The sequence below is a fragment of the Hypanus sabinus genome, chromosome 15, assembly GCF_030144855.1.
Source record: "Hypanus sabinus isolate sHypSab1 chromosome 15, sHypSab1.hap1, whole genome shotgun sequence".
In the NCBI taxonomy this organism is placed as follows: domain Eukaryota; kingdom Metazoa; phylum Chordata; class Chondrichthyes; order Myliobatiformes; family Dasyatidae; genus Hypanus; species Hypanus sabinus.
Genome location: NC_082720.1, coordinates 18,112,087 through 18,135,006, shown reverse-complemented (window position 1 = coordinate 18,135,006; position 22,920 = coordinate 18,112,087). Strand labels below are relative to the sequence as shown.

The following is a 22,920-nucleotide window of genomic DNA, read 5'->3' as shown; positions in this document are numbered from 1 at the left end:
GATTAACCAATTGTTATACACTTGTATGGGTTGGTGGAAATTTTGTTTTCCAAAAAGATTCATAAATTCACTATTAGTAAAAAGTGTTAAAGCATTTTTTGTTTATTTTATAGTTTAGCCGTGAGTTCCATTCTACAAAGCGCAATAATTTCCTGAAGAATTTAAATGCAACTGTGCCCAGATTAGTCCATTGAGATTTTTTTTATTGACTTTACCTGGTTACTTATGCGGCCAAAGTAAATGTTTAGACTGCCAGATTCCAATTTATATATTTAAGTTTTGGTGTCCATCACACTAGTCCAGTTATTTAGTCTTTTGCAAAATATATATATATATATATATTAAAAAAAAGGAACTTTTATTAGTTTCCCTGCTCTCCACCCCACCCCCCCATCTAACCTCATTTCATTTTTAAGAAGTTCTGAGATATCAGGAATATTTGTGGAACAGTTGAAGGCCCAGAGAAAAGAAGTTTTGTATTGCTCACAGGTTGTGAAGAACACAATTCTGATGCATCTTTTTCAGATATTTGTACGCTCATTCTTTGCCCTTGGTACTTATTTTGATCACTGTTGTTGGGGGGGGGGGGGGGGGGGGTGTCTTTACAGTGACCTGAAAAGGATTGGTTGGGTTCAGCAGCTAAACATTACAACTCTGATCCACATTGCTTTTGAGCAATGCCACAGAATCTGTTGGCACAAATGTAAAACTATTAAGTGTTCCACTGTGGAAAATCCTGTAGTTTTTAAAAATTCCTAAAAACATGCTACCCAAGTGCTTTTTATGCTTCTAAGTAGTCTGAGAAAGTTTACTCAGTGCAGATTTGGCCGCAGTCCATTCTGTTAAACGACCACTAGCGAGGCTTGAGTTTTCAACAAAGATCTTTCAATTCATTGGTAATCAAGAGTGGAAAAAGTAGGATTTTTTTCATATCAAGGCTTCTAACTGATATAGAACGTAATTTTGTGCACATTGTTGTACTAGCCACTTCCCAATTTTTCTGCCTATGTTTATATTACACATTTAGGCCAAATCTCCATGTTTAAGTAGTCCTGTGGCAGAATTCCCTAAACCCTGTCCAAGGATATTTGTTGTCGATATCTAGCTGCTTACCTATTGGTTAGCTTTGTGATTATCATTTCTAATTTTTCTTTCATTATTGTTAACTGTAATTTAAGTTTCACACCTAATTCCTCTGTCTGTGTAAAGCACATCACCTTCCACAGCTGTCTGTAAAGAGTTCATGTGTTCTCTCTGTAACCATGTGGGTTTCCTCAGGGTGGTCTGGTTTCCTCCCACAGTCCAAAGATGTACCAGTTGGTAGGTTAGTTGGTCATTGTAAATTGTCCTGTGATTAGACTGGGATTAAATTGGGGCTTCTTGGGCTGCGTGACGCTAAGGCCTGGAAGGCCTTATTCTGTGCTGTATCTCAATAAAAGAAAATATAGCAACAAGGTATTCCAATCAACACAATGTTGCTACCCCAGACAACAGTTGGAAACACTGAACAAGTAGCAAAATACTTATTGGCTACTTGAATTTTATGAACTTACCCTTGTCTAGAATGGGGCAAAAGAGCATTTAGCCCATCTCTGAAGAAGAGTTTTCCCCTCCTCAAGCCAGCCACATTGGAACCCCATGATGTACCAGCAAAGCCATGACTGACCCAGCAACGAGGCCATTTCCTTGGGAGGATGGAATCCAATGTGATGCCATCAAACATCTCTGCTAGAACATCTTAACAGGCCTCTTTATACGTGCTGGATGGAACATGTAATTCCTTGTATTGTGAAGATACAAGGATACAATTATGGTCCCATTTTTAAAAGAGCAAAGTTGACGGGGAGTTACTGCAATAATTACTACAGCATTTCCCTTCTAAGCATCACTGGAAAGCCTTTTGTATGTGTTCCCTTTGTAAACTTCCTCTCTGGAGAGAGCATTTGCAATGAGCTGTGTAGCTTCTGAACAGAATGGTAAACCATTGATGCGTTCTCCTTGGGGTTGTTGCAGGAGAAAAAGCAAGTAATGAAGAAAGTGGCTATGCATTGCCTTCATAGATCTTGTTAAGACCTTTGAACTTGCACAGAAAAAGGAATTGTGCCAATTGTTGGAAGAGATCAGCTATTTTTCAAAAGCTTCTCAATAGGATCAAGTCTTTCCATGTAGGTATGAAAAATATCATTCAATGTGGTGGCTCGGCCTGGGACCCATTTGAGTGTATATAACAAGAGTTCAACAACATTGATACTCTAACCCTTTTTAGGATCTTAGTTGTCCTCTTCATTGAATGTGTCTTTTGGGACAGTTACAGAACAAATTTACCCTCACATGGGGTCAAATGGAAAATATTCAGTCTCAGGACTTCAAGCCAAAACAAAATGCATTCAGTCCTCATCAGAGATTTATTCCTTTCCCTTCATATAACAGTGACACATTTTCCATGTGTGCTGGGTTTTGGCCTTGCTTTTTCCTGGCAAAAAGCAGTGTGAAGGCACCAGATGTGAGTGAACCCCTGCTTTCATTGATGATATCAGCTACGTTTTTGCTGGTAGTTACCAAATTTAAAGACTTTTTGGTTCACTATCGTCAATAACATTTTATTGAAGCAGATGTCAACTTACACTAGGAAAACTGCCACGGCTCACAAATGAAGTATGGTTAAGTAACAGACTGAGCACACAAAATCCAGTGTATTCAAAGCATGTGACATCAGTGCTCTATGATTCTAAACCATGATCTCTAGTCTCTTGAATAGATTGGAAATAATTTCCAAATGCACTGTAGCATACTCTGACCATATTTTGGAAAAATCAAATTACATTCTGATGTTCTGGATCCTGCACAGATCCCAAGAATTTACAGGCTGTTCAGACAAATGACTCTTTAATAGTTCAGTCATAATCACTGAGCAATGGCTGAGTTCCCAAAGACTTTTCTTCCTCTGTAGAAAATTAGCCACAGTAAAGGATTAATTGGATGATCTCACCTGTACTGGATATCAAATGCAAAAACCAGGAGGCAACTACTCAGGAGGGCTAATGTCAGTTGAACTGTTCACTCAGCAAATACCTCCAATAATAGAAACAAAGCAAACACCAGATATGGGGGAGATAAAAGTCAGTTAGAGGAACAAATGGTGCATTGAGTCTCAAGATGGCCCTGAGCTGTGATCGGTTTTAGCTGTTTCTTTAGTGTTTTGTTTCGGGGTTTGGGAGGATGGTTTTAGGGACAGAGAGGGGAATTAGGGAGTTAGGTTAGGATTTTAGTGACAGGGATGTGAGGGAGTTTTAGAGGTAGGCTGGAGTTTTAAGTCTTTGCTCCAAACTTCAAGACCGTGGTCGGCGGGTTGTTGGCAGGTTCCGGAGTCAGAATTTTGTGTGGGCAGGAGGAATGAGGTCCAGTGACCCTCTTGGTTCACAAATCGGTGACACTGGAGTTTGAGGTTCAGTTATTGGCATTTCACTGTATTGTTTTGATGTGCAAGTGATAAATAATCTTGAATCTAGATACTGTTAATACCGCAAAGTTTGCCATTTTGCAAGTGAGACTGTTCAAACATTGGCACTGCTCTTCAGCAGATATGAGAACTCTATCTTAGGCACATGTCTACAAACCCCATTTCCAGAAAAGTTGGGATATTTTCCAAAATGCAATAAAAACAAAAATCTGTGATATGTTTTTTCATGTGAACCCTTAACTGACAAAAGTACAAAAAAGATTTTCAATAGTTTTACTGACCAACTTAATTGTATTTTATAATATACACAAATTTAGAATTTGATGGCTGCAACACACTCAACAAAAGTTGAGAGAGTTAAAATAAGATTGAAAAGTGCACAGAATATTCAAGTAATACCGGTTTGGAAGACTCCACATTAAGCAGGCTAATTGGTAGCAGGTGAGGTATCATGACTGGGTATAAAAGTAGCGTCCATCAAAGGCTCAGTCTTTGCAAGCAAGGATGGGTCGTGGCTCACCCCCTTGTGTCAAAATTTGTGAGAGAATTGTTAGTCAGTTCAAAAGGAACATTTCCTAACACAAGATTGAAGAGAATTTAGGTCTTTCAACATCTACAGTACATAATATTGTGAAAAGGTTCAGAGAATTCAGAGACATCTCAGTGCGTAAAGGGCAAGGTCGGAAACCACTGTTGAATGCGCGTGATCTTCGAGCCCTCAGGTGGCACTGCCTAAGAAACCATCATGCTACTGTGACAATTATAGCCACCTGGGCTCGGGAGTACTTTGGAAAACCATTGTCACTTAACACAGTCCGTCACTGCATCCAGAAATACAACTTGAAACTATTACGCAAGGAGAAAGCCATACATCAACTCTATGCAGAAATGCCAGCGAGTTCTCTGGGCCCGAGCTCATCTCAGATGGACCAAAGGACTGTGAAACCATGTGCTGTGATCAGATGAGTCCACATTTCAGCTAGTTTTCGGAAAAAACGGGCGTCGAGTTCTCCGTGCCAAAGATGAAAATGACCATCCTGATTGTTATCAGCAAAAGGTGCAAAAGCCAGCATCTATGATGGTATGGGGGTGCATCAGTGCCCACGGCATGGGTGAGTTGCATGTATGTGAAGGTACCATTGACTCTGAGGCGTATATTAGGATTTTAGAGAGACAGATGTTGCCACCAAGGCGACGTCTCTTCCCAGGACGTCCATGCTTATTTCAGCAGGACAATGCCAGACCACTTTCTGCACGGGCTACAACAGCGTGGCTTTGTAGACACAGAGTGCGTGTGCTTGACTGGCCTGCTGCCAGTCCAGATCTTTCTCCTATTGAAAATGTATGGCGCATCATGAAGAGGAAAATCAGACAACGGAGACCATGGACTGTGGAGCAGCTGAAGTCTTATATCAAGCAAGAATGGACAAAATTTCCAATTGCAAGTCTACTACAATTAGTACCCTCAGTTCCAAAACGAATAAAAAGTGTTATTAAAAGGAAAGGTGATGTAACACAATGGTAAACATGCCTCTGTCCCAACTTTTGTGGAGTGTGTTGCAGCCATCAAATTCTAAATGTATGTATATTTACAAAATACAATTAAGTTGGTCAGTAAAACTATTAAATCTTTTTGTACTTTAGTCAGTTAAATAAAGGTTCAAGTGAATTAACATATAACAGATTTTTGTTTTTATTGCATTTTGGAAAATATCCCAACTTTTCTGGAAATGGGGTTTGTATATTTAGTGTCTGGAGCCTGAAGACTCCTATGATGATGATGATGATACAGGCAGTATATTTGCCTATTGTGACTTGGAAAGAATGTGCTAGAAAATATTCTGAACAATACCGCAGTGCTTTGCAAATTGAAGACTTATCTGTTTTATGCTGGTCCCTTTTCCTTTCAGTGATCAAATTGGTAAAATATTTTTTGCCTACCTCAAATTAAGATTGGTAATCTTGAGTACTGGAACAATTCTCTTTCATCCTTCTTTCCTACCCAACTGTCTACGTTTATTCTATTAATGGTTTGAGTTTTCAGTTTACCGAATTGTCTCCTCTGCCACATAAAGTTTAGAATTGCTTGGTAGGTAAGAAGTTAATGTTCTTTTCAATCATCTTTGTAATCTGAAGAACCGTGATAATCCAATATTGCCCTCTGATTTCTCTCTCGTAACTTGTCTGGTACTGCAAATAAAATGCCTGCTGAGTAGTAGGTACTTTCCATTTGTCCCAAATAATTATCTTTGGCCGGTTCTATTTTATTTTACTGTTATCATCTGCAAATTACCTCCTTGATAACTATTATCGGTCATGTGGTGGGAACTTTATTGATTTTCACTGTACCTTAGAATGCTCATGACGTTCACATTGATTATAGTGCAATAATGTAATAGAATATTTTACAATATACTCTGATGTGCAGTGTTTGAATTGTAGTTGTGAAGTTAGTTTCAGTTTTGTCCTTTTTTTTTCTAACAATATCTTAGAAATACAAATATAAAGTGCCACAAAATGGAAACTGGCTTTTTGCTCTGTCTGCTCTGTTCTGTGCTCCCTTTGGTTTTACTTGAAATGAATTTTCTAAGGCTCTGCATGTCAGAGGATTAGTATTATGTAAAGTTGAGATTAAGACAATTTTGAAAGTAACAGATAGTTAATGAGTAGTCACAATTCATGTCTAAGCTGGTTTGTATACAAATTTATTATCATTATATGCAAGATACAGAGATTTAGAAAGCAGCGGAGTTGGCCAGTGCCAGAGTTGGCCAATTTGTGGAATTGATACTGAAAACAAAAAGAATTTCTGGATGTACATTCTATACATTTCTCTGACATTAAATGTACTTACTGAACCTTAATGAATCTATTAAAAACATTGACATTACTTAATGGAGAATGTAGTTGTGTAATTGGTTTAAATAAAGAGCTTAGATTATAAAGTGGATATAAGAATTTATCATGAAGACAATGGCGTATGGTAAAAGTCAACATAAAAATACTGTATTTTGTAGATAAAGTGTACGTAAATATAACTTTGCAATCCTGTTTATATGCTTCCTATTGCTACCCAGGTAAATTAAATTGTAGCAAAAGTTTAGGTAGTTGGGAATCATTTAATGATTACATGCCATCCATTCTATTTACCGAGAGAGTTCTTTGCCATGACTGCAGTTTACATACCACACTAGCATTTAGTGGATTGGGTGCCATGATTAACAAAAACAGCCTGCCTTGACCCTTTTCTCATTTTTGCTGTGGACTTCAGCCAGGCTAGCTTGAAAAAGTCTGGCCAGCGACCATCAGCACATCACATGCAGCACCAGAGGATCCAACTCACTTGACCACTGCTACACTACCTTCAAGAGTGCCTACCATTCTATTGCTTGATCACATTTTGGGAAATCTGACCATCTAAATGTCCTACCTGAGTATAGAAAGAGTCTAAAGAGCAAGGCACCAAGGCAAGGACAACGAAGAGGTAGTCACGGGGTGGGGGGGGGGGGAGAGGAATGGCTATCTGGCAGCTTCGTATTGGTGGACTGGGCTAGGTTTGAGAGTTGAATGAATATGCCATGGTTTCACAGACTTTATAAAGACACTCATAGATGAGTGTGTCCTCACCAAATCATTCAGAGTTTTCCCCAATTAAATGGTCTGGTGAATGAAAAGATTCAAAATTATGGCAGTCATTTTGTTACTTTAATGACTAGTTTAAGAAGCATTGGTGGGCATGTGGTGCTGATCTCCAGGTGGCCTCTTGGGTGATCCTGGGCTGGAAGAGCTCTGGCAGCAGCAGCAACGTTTGTAATATTCAACTATGGTCATGACTATGGCTATGCAACCAGTACTGTGCAATCTCATTTATGGTTGCTATCATTAAGGTGTTTACTGCACCATAAATTCCACACCAGGAGCACCTTCATGAACAAGGTTAGATCAAAAGTAGGATTAACAGTCCTTGTATCTTTTGACAAACAGTTCACAATTTAAGAGGCCCCATGCAGCTGAATGTGAATGCCTATTATTTGACTGTTGTGAATCATGTTAATCTGTTTAACATTTTTGTATTGGCTACTTTCCTATAAAGTCTTATATTGTGACTTTGTTTTGCCTGAGAAACATGTCTGTGAAAGCAAATAATAGTTACTCCTGGAGGCTTTTTCATATTTGTACTGTCTTACCACTATTTCTGGATTATGTAGAAATTTCAATTGAAATTTACTTACTGTAAATACAGAGATTGTAAAAAATCATAGGGATAGAATTAAGCCAGTTGGTCCATAAAATCTCTTCTGCTCTTTGACCATAGGTGATTTATTATTTCCTCTCAACCCTTTTCATCTCTTTTTTCCCTGTAGCCTTTGACACCTTTACTAACCTATTACTGTGAGTTTTAAATGTACCTGATGACTTGGCCTCCACAGCCATTTGTGGCAATAAATTGCACGTATTTATAATCCTATGGCTAAAGAAGTTCCTCCTCATCCCAGTTCTAAATGGACCTCTTTTTATTCTGAGGCTGTGCCCTCTGTTCCTGGTCTCTGCCAATACAGGATACATCCCCTCCACATCCACTCTATCCAGGCCTTTCAATGTTCGAACAACAACACACACAAAATGCTGGTGGAACACAGCCTCTATAGGGAGAAGCACTGTCGATGTTTTGGGCCAAGGCCCTTCATCAGGACTAACCGAAAGGAAAGATAGGAAGAGGTTTCTCTCTTATGTGGCCCAAAACGTCGACAACGTTTCTCCCTATAGCTGCTGCCTGGCCTGCTGTGTTCCACCAACATTTTGTGTGTGTTGTTTGAAATTCCAGCATCTGCAGATTTCCTCTTGTTTGCTCTTTCAATATTCAATACATTTCAATGAGATCTTCCCCTCCTCCTTTTAAACTCCAGCGATTATAAACAGATTCAGAGCTATCAGATGCTCCTATTTTAACCTTTTGATCCCCAGGATAATTTTTGTAAACCCCCTCTGGGATCTTTACATATGGGGTCCAAAACTGTTCACAATACTCCATATGTGGTCTGATCAGTATCTTCAGTCTCAGCATTACATACGTGTTATATTCTCATCCTCTTGAAATGAAGGCTATCATTGCCTTGCTACTAACTCAACCTGCAAGTTAACCTTTAGCTAATGCTGCACCTTCGATTCTGAATTCTTTGCCCATTTCAAAACCAGTCTACGCTTTTATTCTGTTGACCAAAGTGCATGACAATGTGTTACCCTATGCTGTGTTCCACCTGTTTAATGATGCTCTTAGATTTCCGTTACAGTTCAGAGGCGCCTTCGGACATTAGCATAAGATCAGATGCTTCCATTTCATCTTCAAAGTATGACTTTATTTTTCCTGTCCCTATTTTCCTTTAATTTTTGCAGGATAAAAATGCAAAGATTATATCATCGCCTTTAGCCATGTGGTTGGGCATAACTCGGAGATCAGCATGATTTTGTAGATTATACACATCTGTCTGAGTTTGAAATGGTAGTTCATCTATGTTTTGGCAGAGTAACATATTGTGTCTTCGTCTTCCTTTTTCAGAGGAGAGGAAGGGGAAGGGTGCTGTCACTGGAGTCAGCTCTGAGTTTCAACACTTTGATATCGCTTGCTACAGTTGTAGTGGTGGTGAAATGTACTTTTGTGTAATATACCAAACTTTGAACTTTCTTTGTGAAGGAATTACAAAAAAAAAGCAATTTTTAAAAATCAAAAATGGGTAGTCTGGGAGATTCATGGATTTACCCTTTGTTAGAGTGTCTTTTTGATTATTTTGTAAACCTTTTCTGAAGCAAATTGTTATCTGTTTTGCCATTAACTCAAAAGCTTGATTTAAATATAAACTCATTTTCATTAACTATCTTCTATTCTATGTTTAAATACCCCAACTCTTTTTTTTGAAGCTTGATCTATATATTTTAGCCTCATTACTAATTTATCTATTCACCAATTCTTTATTGAAAATTTTCAAGAAAGTAGTCTTCCTGACCAGTGTAGATATTTTGACCTATAGTAAAGTCTTGGCAACATATGGTATAGCTATCGATCTCCCTCAAATTATTAATTAACTGACTGAAGGAACCTTCCTCACTGACCTGGGGTGGCTGTTTAAAAAAAAATACACACATTTCTTTGAGCAGTAACTGTTTGAGAGGTCATTGCACAGTCCACTTTTACAGCTTGGCAGCTTAGCAGATGAAAACTGCTCAAGTAGCTTTGTGTGACAATGACCTGGAAGACGATGGAGTGTGTGCCTGTTAAATATTTCAAATGATTTATGCTGAGCTCATGCTTTAGAGTAGCTTTTGTTTATATCTGTGTACTTTATTCAAAAAGTCATATAGAGTTACATTTTAAGAGTGGGAGTAGGCCATTTTTGACCCTTTAACGTCTATTTAATGATATCATGCCTGATCTGACTGTAATCTCAAATCCATAATCCCTTCTACCCTGACAGCCCTTCACTTCCTTGCTTATCGTGTATTTGTCCACCTCTGCTTTAAAAAAAATATCAGGGACTTAGCTTCTGCAGCCCTTCCAAAAAGAAAGACGGTTTCAAAGATTTACAGCCCTCTAAGTGAGAAAATTTCACTTCATCTCAATCTTAAATGTATTTATAATCAGAAAATATAAAGCACTGGAACAGACCTGTCACCTTGTGATGTCTGAGCCAACCATAATGGCAATTTATACTAATCCAATCTGTCTGCACCTTGCATATATCCCTCTTCTTCCTGTTTATGTGCCTTTCAAATGTTGCGATCTTATCTACTTCTTCCACCTCCTCTCGCAGCGTGTTCCCGTCATCTACCACTCCGCATGTAAATAAAAACTTGCCTTGTAAATTGTCTTGAAACTTTTCCACCTTGTGCCATTGAAGCTCTGGCTGCCAATATTTGCCAATATTCAGCCTGGCAAAAGGATTCTGACTACCTACCCTACATGAATGGTTCTTGTAATTTTATATACTTTTTATCAGGCTACCCCTTAGCCTCCAGCACTTCAGAGAAAACAAACCAACTTTTTTCCTCCCTTCTCCTGATAGAAACTAGTCTGTAATCCAGGCACCCCTCCCCAAAGCCTCTGCATCTTTACTGTAATATGGCATCCAGAACTGCACACAATACTCCAAATGTAACCTGACCAAAGGTTTGTATTGCTGTAGTCTGACTTGCCAACTTTAAGATTTATTAGCCCAACCGATGAAAGCAAGTATGTCATACACCTTTACCAGACTGTCTGCTTGTTTCCAATTTTGGCGAGCAATGGGCATGCACACCATGGTTCCTCCATGATGATCCAAGGTAAAGGGTCTTGCCGTTTACCTTGTACTTTCCTCGTATTTAACTTCCCAAAGTGCAACATCTTAAACTTGTCTGAATTTAATTTCTCCATCCATATTAAAGGTCCCTTAATTTTAGATTCTTCTACAAGACTAAACATTCTCTCTATGTTCATCCAGACAAGTCTATTTATGTGTTTAAATCAGTGTACCTTGTGTGTGTCTAAATTTCAGCAGGTACAAGCCTAGGCTGCCCGGTCTTTCCCATTAATATACGCTATCTGTTTTGGTTATTGGATCCATAAGGTGAACGACACTTAATTTTCTCTCAGCTCCTGAACCTCGCAGGAATATTAGGTCAGTTTCTTGCTGCAGGACAATCATTGAGTTAATTTGTTCACACCCAGATGAATGACTAAGTGGAAAGAGACTAACTATCTTTTTGAAGAATAAAGTTATGTAACCCTTCTTACAAATTCATTTTACCCATAATATGCCGGGGACGGATGGGAGTTAGGGGTCAGTCTAGGGTTGTAGGGTGACAAGGACAGTGATGCGGACATGGGACATCCACTGATTGGGCCAGGATGTCTAGCCGACAGACCAGCATGGATGAAGGCTGGTGGCTGTCCTAGGGTCAAGGAGTTGCAGGCAGGTTTCAGAGTCGGAGTTGCGTGCAGGCAGGAGGAATAAAGTCTGTTGACACCCTGAATTTGCAAATTGGTGAGACTGGAGTTCAAGGCCTAGTATTCAGGGTCCTGTCAACACAAGTCTAGAGTTTGAGGCTGGATTTTCTGTGATTGGTGGATTCTGTGGGTGAATGATGATCAAGGCCCAAGGGTTGAATTGGAAGTCAAAGCTCATTGCCCGGAGCCTCGGGTTTGTGCATCTGAGCTTGCAGGGGTAATGAAAGGCCTGTTGTCAGGGAGTCTGCTGGCGTCCCATGAATATGGACTGTGTGTGTGGCAGGGAGGAACAGGGCTTTCTCTGCTATTGTTTTGTTGCTTCTTGTGTTCTTCTGCCAAGTGTTGTGGGCATGCTATTTTGGCGCTGGATGTGTGATGACACTTTCAGACTGCCCCCAGGTCACCCTTGGGTGTGTTGGTTGTTAACGCAAATAACTCATTTCACTGTACATAATAAACTTGAGTCTTAAATCTACCTTTTGAATTAAATTGTATCATGTAGTGTGTGACATGGGCAATCTACATCAGGCTGTTTATTGATTACTGTTTGGTGTTCCTCAGCATCATCCCTTCCGTACTAATCAACAAGCTTCAAATCCAGGATCATTATACCTCCCTTTGCAAGTGGATCCTTGACTTCCTCACTGGGAGACCACATATATTGCAGATCGGAAATAACATGCCCTTTTTGCCTACAGTCTGCACAGGTACACCTTAATGATGTGTTCTATTCTCATAGAATGCATTCACTACACTCATGACTGCATGTCTAGTTACAGCTCAAACACCGTCTGTAAATTTACCAATAACAACAGATGGTGATGAGGCATACAGGAGTGAGATAGTTGAGTAGTGTTGCCACGACAAGCCTGCACTCAACGTCAGTAAGGTTGAGTAATTGATGTGGACTTCAGGGAGGTGAGCTTGGGAAAACACATTGTTCCCAGATGTCTCCCTTTCAGATGATCTATCCTGAGCCCACTATATTTATAAAATCACAAAGAAGGCATAGCAGCTGCAGAGGAGATTTGGTACATCACCAAAGACTCTAGAAAATTTCTGCAAATGTACAGTGCAGATCAATTGCATCGCCACCTGGTATTTAAGCTGTAATGCACAGGTTTAAAAAAACTGCCAAAGGTTGTAGACACAGCCAGCTCTATCATGGGCATCGAGGACATATTCAAAAGGCGGTGCCTCAAGATGAAATTCTTCATTAAGGACCCTCACCATCCAGGACATGCCCTCTTCTCATTACTACCATTAGGGAGGAGGTATAGCAGCCTGAAGATATCCACTCAACATTTTAGGAACAGCTTCTTGCCCTCTACCATCAGATTTCTGAACAGTCCATGAACACTATCTCTCTATTTTGCTTTCTTTTTACATTATTTATTTATTTTTAATAACCTTGTGAATTGAACTGTACTACTGCCACAGAACAACAAATTTCATGACATAAGTCAATGATAGTAATTCTGATTCTGACAGTTGCATGTGTTGTAACTATCACCCCACCGCTCGAAGGCTGAGATTATGACTCATGTAAAGAATAACGTAACATGAAGCTCAAATTATTAAAATGCTGTGTATAGTTATTTAGTTGCATACAACATTGATGCGCAAATCAAATGGCATGCAGGATTGTCTCTATTGTGATGTTTCTGACCTCTCAAAAACCTGTATTTGCATCAGTTGAACAGGCTTGTGGATCTCCTTCCTCAATACTTGGCTGTCATAGAAATTTATCTCCTATTTCATGCTTGCTACACATTGTCATGTAAATGGTGAGGCTAGCCAGTGGGTTCACAACAGACCCATTCTCGGTGAGGACTGGTTTCATACAAGCTAAGTTATTAGCCAGCACATTTCTGTATCCTTGTTGCAGTGCAGAGGTGGAGTTAATCGTCAGAACCAAAGGGAAGCTGTCTGACCAAAGGTAACTGCACTTCAAATCAAGGTTATCCAAACTGCATAATTGGGCCTCAGTATGCAGATTATATTTCTGTTACAACATGTTAAGAGGCTGAGTTCTAAACCATCGTTAAAGTTCTACTAAAAACACAAAATGATCAATATCTGCAAGACAGAATCCTCAACTGACCGACAGCTCCACAGTGCCCACGTACAGTAAAAATTTGTGGTAAGACCCTGGAAAATGTAGGCCATTTTCCATACCTCATGAGCCAACTTTTGGCAAGATGATATCTTGATGAAGAAATTCATTATTGCCATCTAAAGACCAGCACAGGCTTTGATCTTTAGAGGTGAAGTGTTTGTGAAGATCAAGACTTCAGACATAGCACAAAACATTGTCTACCTGTGATTTCTACTTTCCAAAATACTCCCGTGATCTGGACTGTCTACAGCAGACATCACGGAGCACTGGTAAAAGTTGTCCTTGTAAATGCTTTAAATTCATTGGATAGACAAGCAAAGTTTCCTCAGTATTAAGGATGTAATTGCATTCACTTAACTACTGTACATTGGACAGGCCAAGTCATTCGCATGCCCAAGACCAACCTCTCAAAATAACCACTCCATTCCAAGCATTGTCAAAGGAAATGGTTACTAGATCAACAGTGGAAAAGATTTTGAATGTGCTCAGAGCATGTTTTATAAAATGAAACATTCCCACCAGCTGCTCAAAATAACTGTCTATGACTATTCAGAAGTGAAGGAGCATTTGGGTTGGTATTGGCATCTTGACACTCTGCCTCTGGGAACACACTGAAGCTCCTGTGTAAGTTGCAGAAGGAGTGGACAATGTCACAAACCACCAGAGGTGTTTCATGGCATGTACCTGGTCTTTCATTGCTCTCATTAGGTGCCTGAGAACTCATAAAACTGAATGGAATAGGGTGGTCATCAATTCCTAAAGATTGACTAAGGTTGTATTCATTTTGAAGCTGACTGGAAAGCAGCATTGATTAAAATTGGGTGATATAACCCAATGTATGCTTTCATTTTTTAAAATTCTTCAAGTTTCACTATTACTTAATTTGTTGTAATAGTTTTCATGGTAGTCATGACTTCCTGAGGAACAGTAAACCAACAATCCTATCTGAAACTTGTGATTGTTTTCATGTGTATTAGAAATGTGTGCTATCCCTTGAATTACAGTAGCAGTAAAAGTTTGTATTACTGAGTTTACAATAATTAGAAAATATCATTGTCTAAGAATTATGACTGCAAGAATCCTCAACATTTGAGTATTTCTTAAATTTGCATTTTGCAGTAGTAAATAATGGACCCAGAAATGGTTTCCATAGTTACTGACAGTTTTACAATGCAACCTTTCACAGTAAATGTAAAGAACATGGACAACAGATTGCCTTTAAGTTTCAGGTGGTTGTGATCTTTGCTTGTTTCATGACCACAGCATATGTTCTCTCTGATACTGACAAATTCATTCTTTCAATACACCATCAAGATCTTCATTTTTTGCTTTATGCAGTTTTTCTATTTCATTAACTTCTGTTCATTGCATATGTGAGGTCACTTCTCAGAACTGTCTGTGGTATGTAATGACATGCGCACCACCTGGGAACCTTCCTACTGGCCTATGGAATTTTCCATTTGGACATGTCAGTAGTCCAAAAAAAAAATTGGATTTCGGAGATATTTCGATTTTGGAATTTCGGATAGGGACTGCTCAACCTGTTATAGCATTTGGCTACATCAGCAATTAAAATATGATTTTCTTTATTTTGTGTGGCATTATTGATGAGTCCATTGGTTGGGGTTGACCATGGATGTTGCATCCTAGCCATCTGTGTGTACAAGCCAGGACAGTGTGATACGGGGAGCAAGCTGTTGCCCATACAGCAGGCTCCCCCTCTTCATGCAGCTGATGAATGGAATGACAGAGACTAATATGGTTTGGCACCAATGACATCACAGAAGTTGCCAGTCAGTGTTGAACTCAATGTAGAACTGCTTTAGGGATTACAGCTCTGGATTTTTCCTGTGGGTTTATTCCTGAAGCCTTCCCCTTGAGAGGGTATAGCTGCAAGGCAGCAGAGGTATGAAATCAGCGTTTTCCTTGATAATCTGCCAGCCATGGCTGACGAGCCCCATCTGCTGTGGCATTATACTCTTGGATAAATTGGGCAAATGGGTTGAATTGCCACATCAAAATAAAGTTCCAGTATGGAGGACATTTTTTAGCACTGACATGATGATGAAGCAAACCATTGGGATCTATGGCAATCACATCTGCAGCTTGAGGAACTTTATCTTAGATCTGATGAGTTGTGGTCCAGTCCAATATTTCCAGAAGAAATGTGAGTAGCCAGGGTCTAAGGTAAAAACCAGAAACATAATGGTGATAAATTATTTGTTGGTGGAATTCAGCAGGGGCAGCACCTACAGAAAAGAATAAACAGTCAGCCTTTCGGGCAGAGATCCTTCTGTTTTGCAGATGATTTTCTGTTACACCAGTTCTGAGGAACAGAAGATGCTTGTGCACAAGTTCTCTTGGAATCAGGTAGCCATTGCAGGTTAACAACTGGATACCAAATCTAAAAATGCATCTCCTTTGGCATTCTGGGCCCAATAGCAGTCTAGTCCAAGTCCATTGCAGAACCTGCTGCAAAGATTTGCCCCAAATCTCTTCATTGATACTTGCTGTGGAATCATACACAGGCATGTGGATGCAAATAGAGTTTTGCTCTCTTTCAGATTCTTTCCCTGCATCGCAATACTCTATGCACACTTACCCTAACTGCTTCTCTCAAAAGGGGAATGAATTGAAGTAGAATAAAATATTAAATAAATAGCGGGATTACTAATATCTGAATTGCTACCTGAACCGTGTGCACGTTGGGATGGGATAAATAAAAAAATTCAATGTGTGGCTCAAAGACTCTGGGACAAATGGGTTTCAATTTATGAGGCACTGCCACGGACGAGGTAACAAAAATGAAGTTGGGGTTGCAAGTAGAGTGAAGTTGGGAATAAATATTGCATGGGCGTATTAAACAAGTTTAGTGGGCATGGAGACGTACTCTGAATGGTAAGGCACAAAGGAAGTAAAGTGCATAGTTCATGGAAAGTTGCTTCGCAGGTTAACAGGGTGTTGGAAAGAGGCATTTAGAACCATCACCATCCTTCAGAGCACTGAGCGTAGAAGATGGGACATTGTGTTGCGGTTCTATAGGTCACTGATGAAACCGCACTTGGAGTGATCTGTACATTTTTGGTCTTAAACTGGAAAGAATGCAAACAAATTTTGCATTGATTTTGTCTGGATTAAAGGGCCTAAGTATTAGGGAGAGGTTGGGCTATATTCCTTGGAACATAGTAAAATGAATGATATCCTTAACGAAATGTTTAAAGTTATGATAGCCATATATAAGATGGGTGGTTAGTCATTTTCCCAGGGCAAGGGAGTCCAAGACTAGGCACGTTGGTTTAGGGTGAGTGAGGAAAGATTTAAAATAGACCTGAGGAACAATTGTTCTTCGCAGATGGTGAGTATATGGAGCAAGCTGCCTGCAGAAAAGGTTGAGATAGGTATGATGGTAGCATTTTAAAAAGTGCTAATATATGTGTATGAAGTTGGAGGGATATGAGCTGAATGCAGGAAATTGGGACTACTGAGTGGGCACCATGTTTAGCATGGACTTGATGGGCCAAAGGGCTGGCATTTGTGTTGTTTTGCTCTATAACTATCCACTGAATGATTTTTTGCATGTTATATACAAATGTGACCTGAGGATCACTTAACATTGATAAGACAGCTGGCTTAAATGGATCATTTTTGATGTGGTGTCTTTGACTAGTGGGGTTCTGCAAGGATCTGTTTTGGACATCCTGTTGTTTGTAATCTAGATCAGTGTTTTGGATGAGCGGATCAGGTTCAGTTATATTCATGTTTTCAGATGCAGGATGACAGTGTGGACGAGGAAGAGGATGCAGAGAGATTTCAAGGGAATGTAGACAGGCCAAGTGAATGTGGAAAGGCATAGCTGATGCAAAAGACCACAGATGGAGTATAATGTGGGGAAAAAGTGAGGCCATTCAATCTGAAAGTAAAATAGAGAGGGATATTTTAAAATCTTGCGCAGAAGGATGTGGGTGTCCTTGCGCGTGAATCACTAGAGTTAAGATGCTGATACGGCAAGCAATGAGGAAGGCAAACCTTTTGGCCTTTATTGCAAAAGAATTTGAGTACGCAAGTAGAAAGGCTGGTGGGTTTGTGGTAAAACTAATCAGACAGTCTATACTGTTTTGAGTTTAAAAGGATATTTCACATCAATGAAATGTAGACAGTTTTAGAGGGTTTAGCAGAGTAGATGTAGAGAGGATGTTTTACCTGGCTTGAGTATTTAGAATCCAGTGCCATAGTCTTAAAAGTGAGGTGTTCAGCAGTAGGTGCAGATGAGAGAGGAGTTTCTTCACACAGGACACAGAGCCTTTGGAATTTTACCACCAACAAGGGCTATGGAAATTCAGTTGCTGAGTATATTAGAGAGCAGTCAATAATGCAAGAAATAGAGGATGAATTGAAAATCTAATTCTGAATTTCTCGAATAGCAGAGAAGGCACAAGGAGCTGAATTATCTGCTCATTATCTCTATCATGTTTTGCTCAAATTAACTGGCGAAGTGATATTTGAAAACACCATAGTTTTGCATTTTCCTTTATGCAAAACTGCTTATGACTGCTTTGAAAAAATTGTGCTAAAATGGATAGCTCATAAGTAACACCCTTTGAAATAGTTTCATTTAAGTATAGCAGGACTTTAATTAGAAACATGAGACAAAATAATTTGTATTGAATGTTCATAAAATGCTTGTTGGGTCTCAACTAGAAAGTTACATCTAGTTCTGGACATCACACTTTGCACTGGTGTGAAAGCTTGACAGAGTACAGGCAAGGTTTATTAGGATGGTTTGAAGAGGGAAGCATTTCTATTGCATTCATGATTAGAGAATATGGTCTTGTTCTTTGGACGGAAACTTGATGGTGTTGGATAAAATATTTACAAATTTACAAGAGGGTAAGTAGAGAGAAGCATTCCTTTTAAGGACATAAAATTAGAGGTTTGATTAAAAGATTCAGTAGTACTGTAAGGATTTTTTTTTTTGGCATGGTGAATGGTCATGATCCAGAGTAAACTGGCAGAATTTGGTGAATGCAGATCAAATTGTTATTTGGGTAAGGAATGGATAAATGGGATGATTGGATTGCTCTACAAAGAACTGGATTGATTTGACAGTTAAGATTGCTTCGTTCTGCACACTGCTGTGTCAATTCCCCTTTGTGCCAACTGTACACTTCCCTTCTCTTTTTGAGTGCATCCTCTTCTATTTATCATTGTTTATTAGGCTTAATCATCACTCTTAATGTTTGAGCTTTCTCCTTTTATAGTGTAGGATGAGATTTCTAGATTTCTGGCAGAGATTTGCTCTAATGTTTGGTAACCTTTTGGTGTATAATATTTTTAATTTTCATTGTAACATTAATATGTGGAAATTTTTGCAGTTTCATGCCCAACTGCTGTTTCATCATTTATTGAATGGGAAGATTATGCTTTGTTTCTGAGACTGGTACATACAGTTCTAATTTTCTGGATTCCATCCAGGTGTCCTAATTATGGGCTTAACCTGTCTAGGGAAGAGTATGGGCACCTTAGAGAATAATCCTTAGCTGGGTGAGAGCTTTTATTCAATGATGGTGTATGGGCATTCTGAAATTTCTCCTTCTTAATTGCTCTTGAATATGGTGATGTGCAGGTGCCAGAACTGTGTAGTGAAGGATCACTCCGAATGCTATTGCAAGTTCCAGGATTTTGACTTAACATCTCTGATGTATCTTCAAGTTGAAATGTTGCATAATTATGAAGAGGAATTTTAAGGTATGGCTTTACTGTACTTGATAATGTTCACTAGTAGGCATGCTTTCAAAGAAGCTACGGTAAGTTGCTATGATGCAGTTTGTTAATAGTACATGCTATATTTCGGTGCATTTATAGAGACAGAAATGAATGGATTTACCTTCATAGGTGCCATCTTTAGTGGGGGGTTTTTCGGCATGCACTCAATGTAAAATAGCATGTGTTCCTATTCTTACCTTGTCACGTTGCCTGAAGCAGTGCAAATGGAATAGGACATAGTTCATACCATGAGATGGAACCTCTTCAATAAAAAATAGCCCATGAGCACTACCTTAATAACCTTTGTAGCTTCAAATCTTTGAAAAAGTAATTTTCTATTAACCAGTCCAGTCTTCCTTTCTGCAAGGTAAAAATCCAATCGCTAGTATTTTCTTCTACTCAACTTCAATTTTTCAGAACTCTCTTTAGTGTCATGTTAGATCAAATTCAGAAATTTGTGTAGTATCATTTATTTTATCTGTGTTTTGACCAATACTGAATAATGCCTTGTTCTGGTGCAATGCCATCTGCAGATGGTTATAAATGCAGCTTCAACCTCTCAGTTGTTAAGGTTAGAAAATGAGTGCATATGAGATTTGTCATGAAGACCCACACTGGCAGTCATGTCATTGGGGTTCCAGCTCAATCCGTTGGTGATGGATATTGAAGTCCTTCGCAACGAACTGCCTTTGCTATTGGCACAGCTATTGGAATGTCAATTGGCACAGAGGCATAATGGCACAACCCAGCGACCCAGGTTCAATTCCCACTGCTGCCTGTAAGGAGTTTGTACATACACCCCGTTACCTCTGGGTGCTCCAGTTTCCTCCCACAGTTCAAAGACATACCAGTTGGTAGATTAATTGGTCATTATAAATTGTGCTCTGATTAAGCTAGGGTTAAATCAGAGGACTGCTGGGCCGTGTAGCTCAAAGGACTGGAAGGGCCTAATCAGTGCTGTATCTCAATAAATTAATAATAAATAAATATTGTTTTTTGGCCATCTTCAACATGGAAGAGCACTATCTTATCAGCTGTGAGAATGTTGTAATGAGTTTGAGGTTCCCTTGCAAATGATGATCTGTAGTTTCAAGATATCTGAATCCCATATTGTGGACTGTTGGGATTACTCCCTCCTGATTGTTTATGTCTGTCTAGTAGTGATTAATCTGTCCTATAAGTGCAAGAATTTAAATGTGAACTTGCTTTCTTTGATTTTGTGAGTATCAACTCTGTAAGGTATAACTAATCTTGTGGGAAAGTTTCCCAAATGTTATTGGAGAGCAACTTTGCAGGGCTGAATATCTATTTGTCATGTCCAGTGCCCAAGTTAATAATGTATTGATTTTCAAGTTGTCTTCTTTTTTTTTGCTGAGGTGGTTTTGATACAACAAAGTAGGCTATTTTAAAATGCAGTAAAACTTATTACATTGTTCTGGAGCAGGCAGCATAGGCCAGTCAGTTTACAGATGGTTGATTCCTTTGCCTTAAGTATTTTAGTGATCTGAGTGGGCTTTTAATGTTAGTTTGGGAGACACATTTCATGCTCATTCTTGTTTTTTTTTTCAAAAAAAAAACAGGTTTAATAAATTAATTGGATTCAAATTTTCCAGCTATCACCAAACATATGAACTTGTGTTGATAGATCTTTAATCCAGAATTATTAATTAATTGTACAGTCCAGTAGAGTAACCAAATCACAAAGTTTACTTTGAAAATAAATTGGTAAATAGATTATAAATTGGTTTATTATTATCACATACTGAGATACAGTGGGAAAAACTTGGCTTGCCTTCCAGTCATACAAATTAATTCATTACAACAATGCGCTGAAGTAGTGCAATGTAAAATAAAAACAGTGCTGCAGAGTAAAATGTTATAGGGTCATAATGAGGTAGATTGTGAGGTCAAGAGCCAATTGCATTGTATAATGGAACTTTTCAATAGAATTGAATCAACAAGATGGAAGCTGTCCTTGAGTCTGGTGGTATGTTTCTTCAAACTTTTGTATCTTCTGCCCAATGGGGAGGCGGGGGGCAGAGAAGAGACAATGTCTTGGGTGGGTGGTGTCTATGACAATGCTTTACTGAGGCAGAGAGAAGTATATTCAGTCCATGGAGAAGAGATTGGTTTCCTTGATGTGCTGAACTGTGTCCATAACTCTACAATTCCTTGTGGTCAGGAGCAAAGTAATTTCCATACCAAACTGTGATGAATCTAGATAAAATGCTTTCATAAAGGGCTTCAATAAAAATTGGTGAGGCTCAAGGGGCACATGTCATATTTCTTTAGCCTTCGGAGGAAGTGGAGGTACTGATGAATCTTTTTGACCATGGTGTCAAAAAGGACATACTATTGGTGATGTCCACTCCAAGGAACCTGAAGCTCTCAACCCTCTCGACCTCAGCACTGTTGATGTAAACAGCTATACGTTCACTGCCTGATGTCATTATCCAGCTCCTTTATTTTGCTGTCATTGAAGGAAATGTCATGACACCATGTGGCTAGGCTCTTATCCCCTTCCTGTACTCCGACTCATTGTTAGCATTACGGCCATGCTAGTGCTATGGTCTACAAATTTAGACCACAACACCTGAGGTATTACCATAAATTTGTAGGTGGAGTGAGAACAGAATCTGGCCACACTGTCATAGATGTGTAGGGAATAGAGTCGGGAGCTGAGTCTTGGGACATCAGCATTGAAAATAATCGTGACGGAGGTATTACTGATTGCAGTCTGTTGATCAAGGAGTCAAGGTTCCAATTACAAAGGGGGCTGTTGCGTCCCAGGTCTAGGAGTTGATGATGAGTTTGCTAAAATGCTGAGCTGTACTAAATAAATAATAGTCTAACATGCACATCTTTACTGTTCAAATGCTCTGGAGAAGATTGCAGTGCCAGGGAGATAGCGTCCACCAGAGACTTGTTTTGGTGGTAAGGCAATTAGAGGGGGTCAAGTTTATCCAGAAGACTGGAATTAATGCATGCTATGACTAGCCTTCATAATGGTGAATGTCCACCAGCTGCCACTTTTTGTGATTTGAATTAGTTCGAGTTCTTTGTGGGTTTTGTTCAAGTTTAATTGTAATTCAGCCATGCATGGATACCCATGAATACAGCCAAATGAAACAGCATTCCTCTGGGGCCAAGGTACAAAACACAACAATGACAGTCAAGCACAGCACAAGGTACGTACCGTATAGCTAATATAAGATAGCAGTCACTCAAAAAAAATACAAAAAATAGCTCAAGTCCCTGATTTCATGGATGTTGTTGGCAAGAACGAGCCCACAGCAGTCTGCAGACAAACACTATCCAGCTTGTCTTCCATTGAGTGAACACTGGAGAGCAGCACCAATGCCAGCATGGACACCACGCCACACCCACCTCCGGTGTCACCTCTCCTGGGCAGCTGCTACAGGCGAAACCACTGTATGAAGCCTAGTCTTCCCTACAACTGAGGCCATACCTCTGTCCCGCTAATAAACCAGTGAAGCAAATTGGCAACTTTCTGCATCACCAATGTCCAACATTTTTTTAAAAAGTTGGAAAGCATCCAATATTTTCTAGAACAATTCCAACCTACGTTGTAGTCTT

At 39.3% G+C, this 22,920-nt stretch overlaps 1 protein-coding gene across 3 annotated transcripts in view; it reads left to right on the top strand.

The window, feature by feature from the left end:
• Positions 1-22,920, top strand: part of fam53c (family with sequence similarity 53 member C) — a 96,360-nt gene that overhangs the window by 10,455 nt on the left and 62,985 nt on the right. For 2 of the 3 annotated variants that reach the window (XM_059990048.1, XM_059990050.1), the window contains exon 2: positions 19,184-19,305. The exons of the other annotated variant lie outside the window; for it this stretch is intronic. The gene's annotated coding sequence lies outside the window, so the exon portion shown is untranslated. The remainder of the gene's footprint in view (positions 1-19,183; positions 19,306-22,920) is intronic. 3 annotated transcript variants of the gene reach the window in all.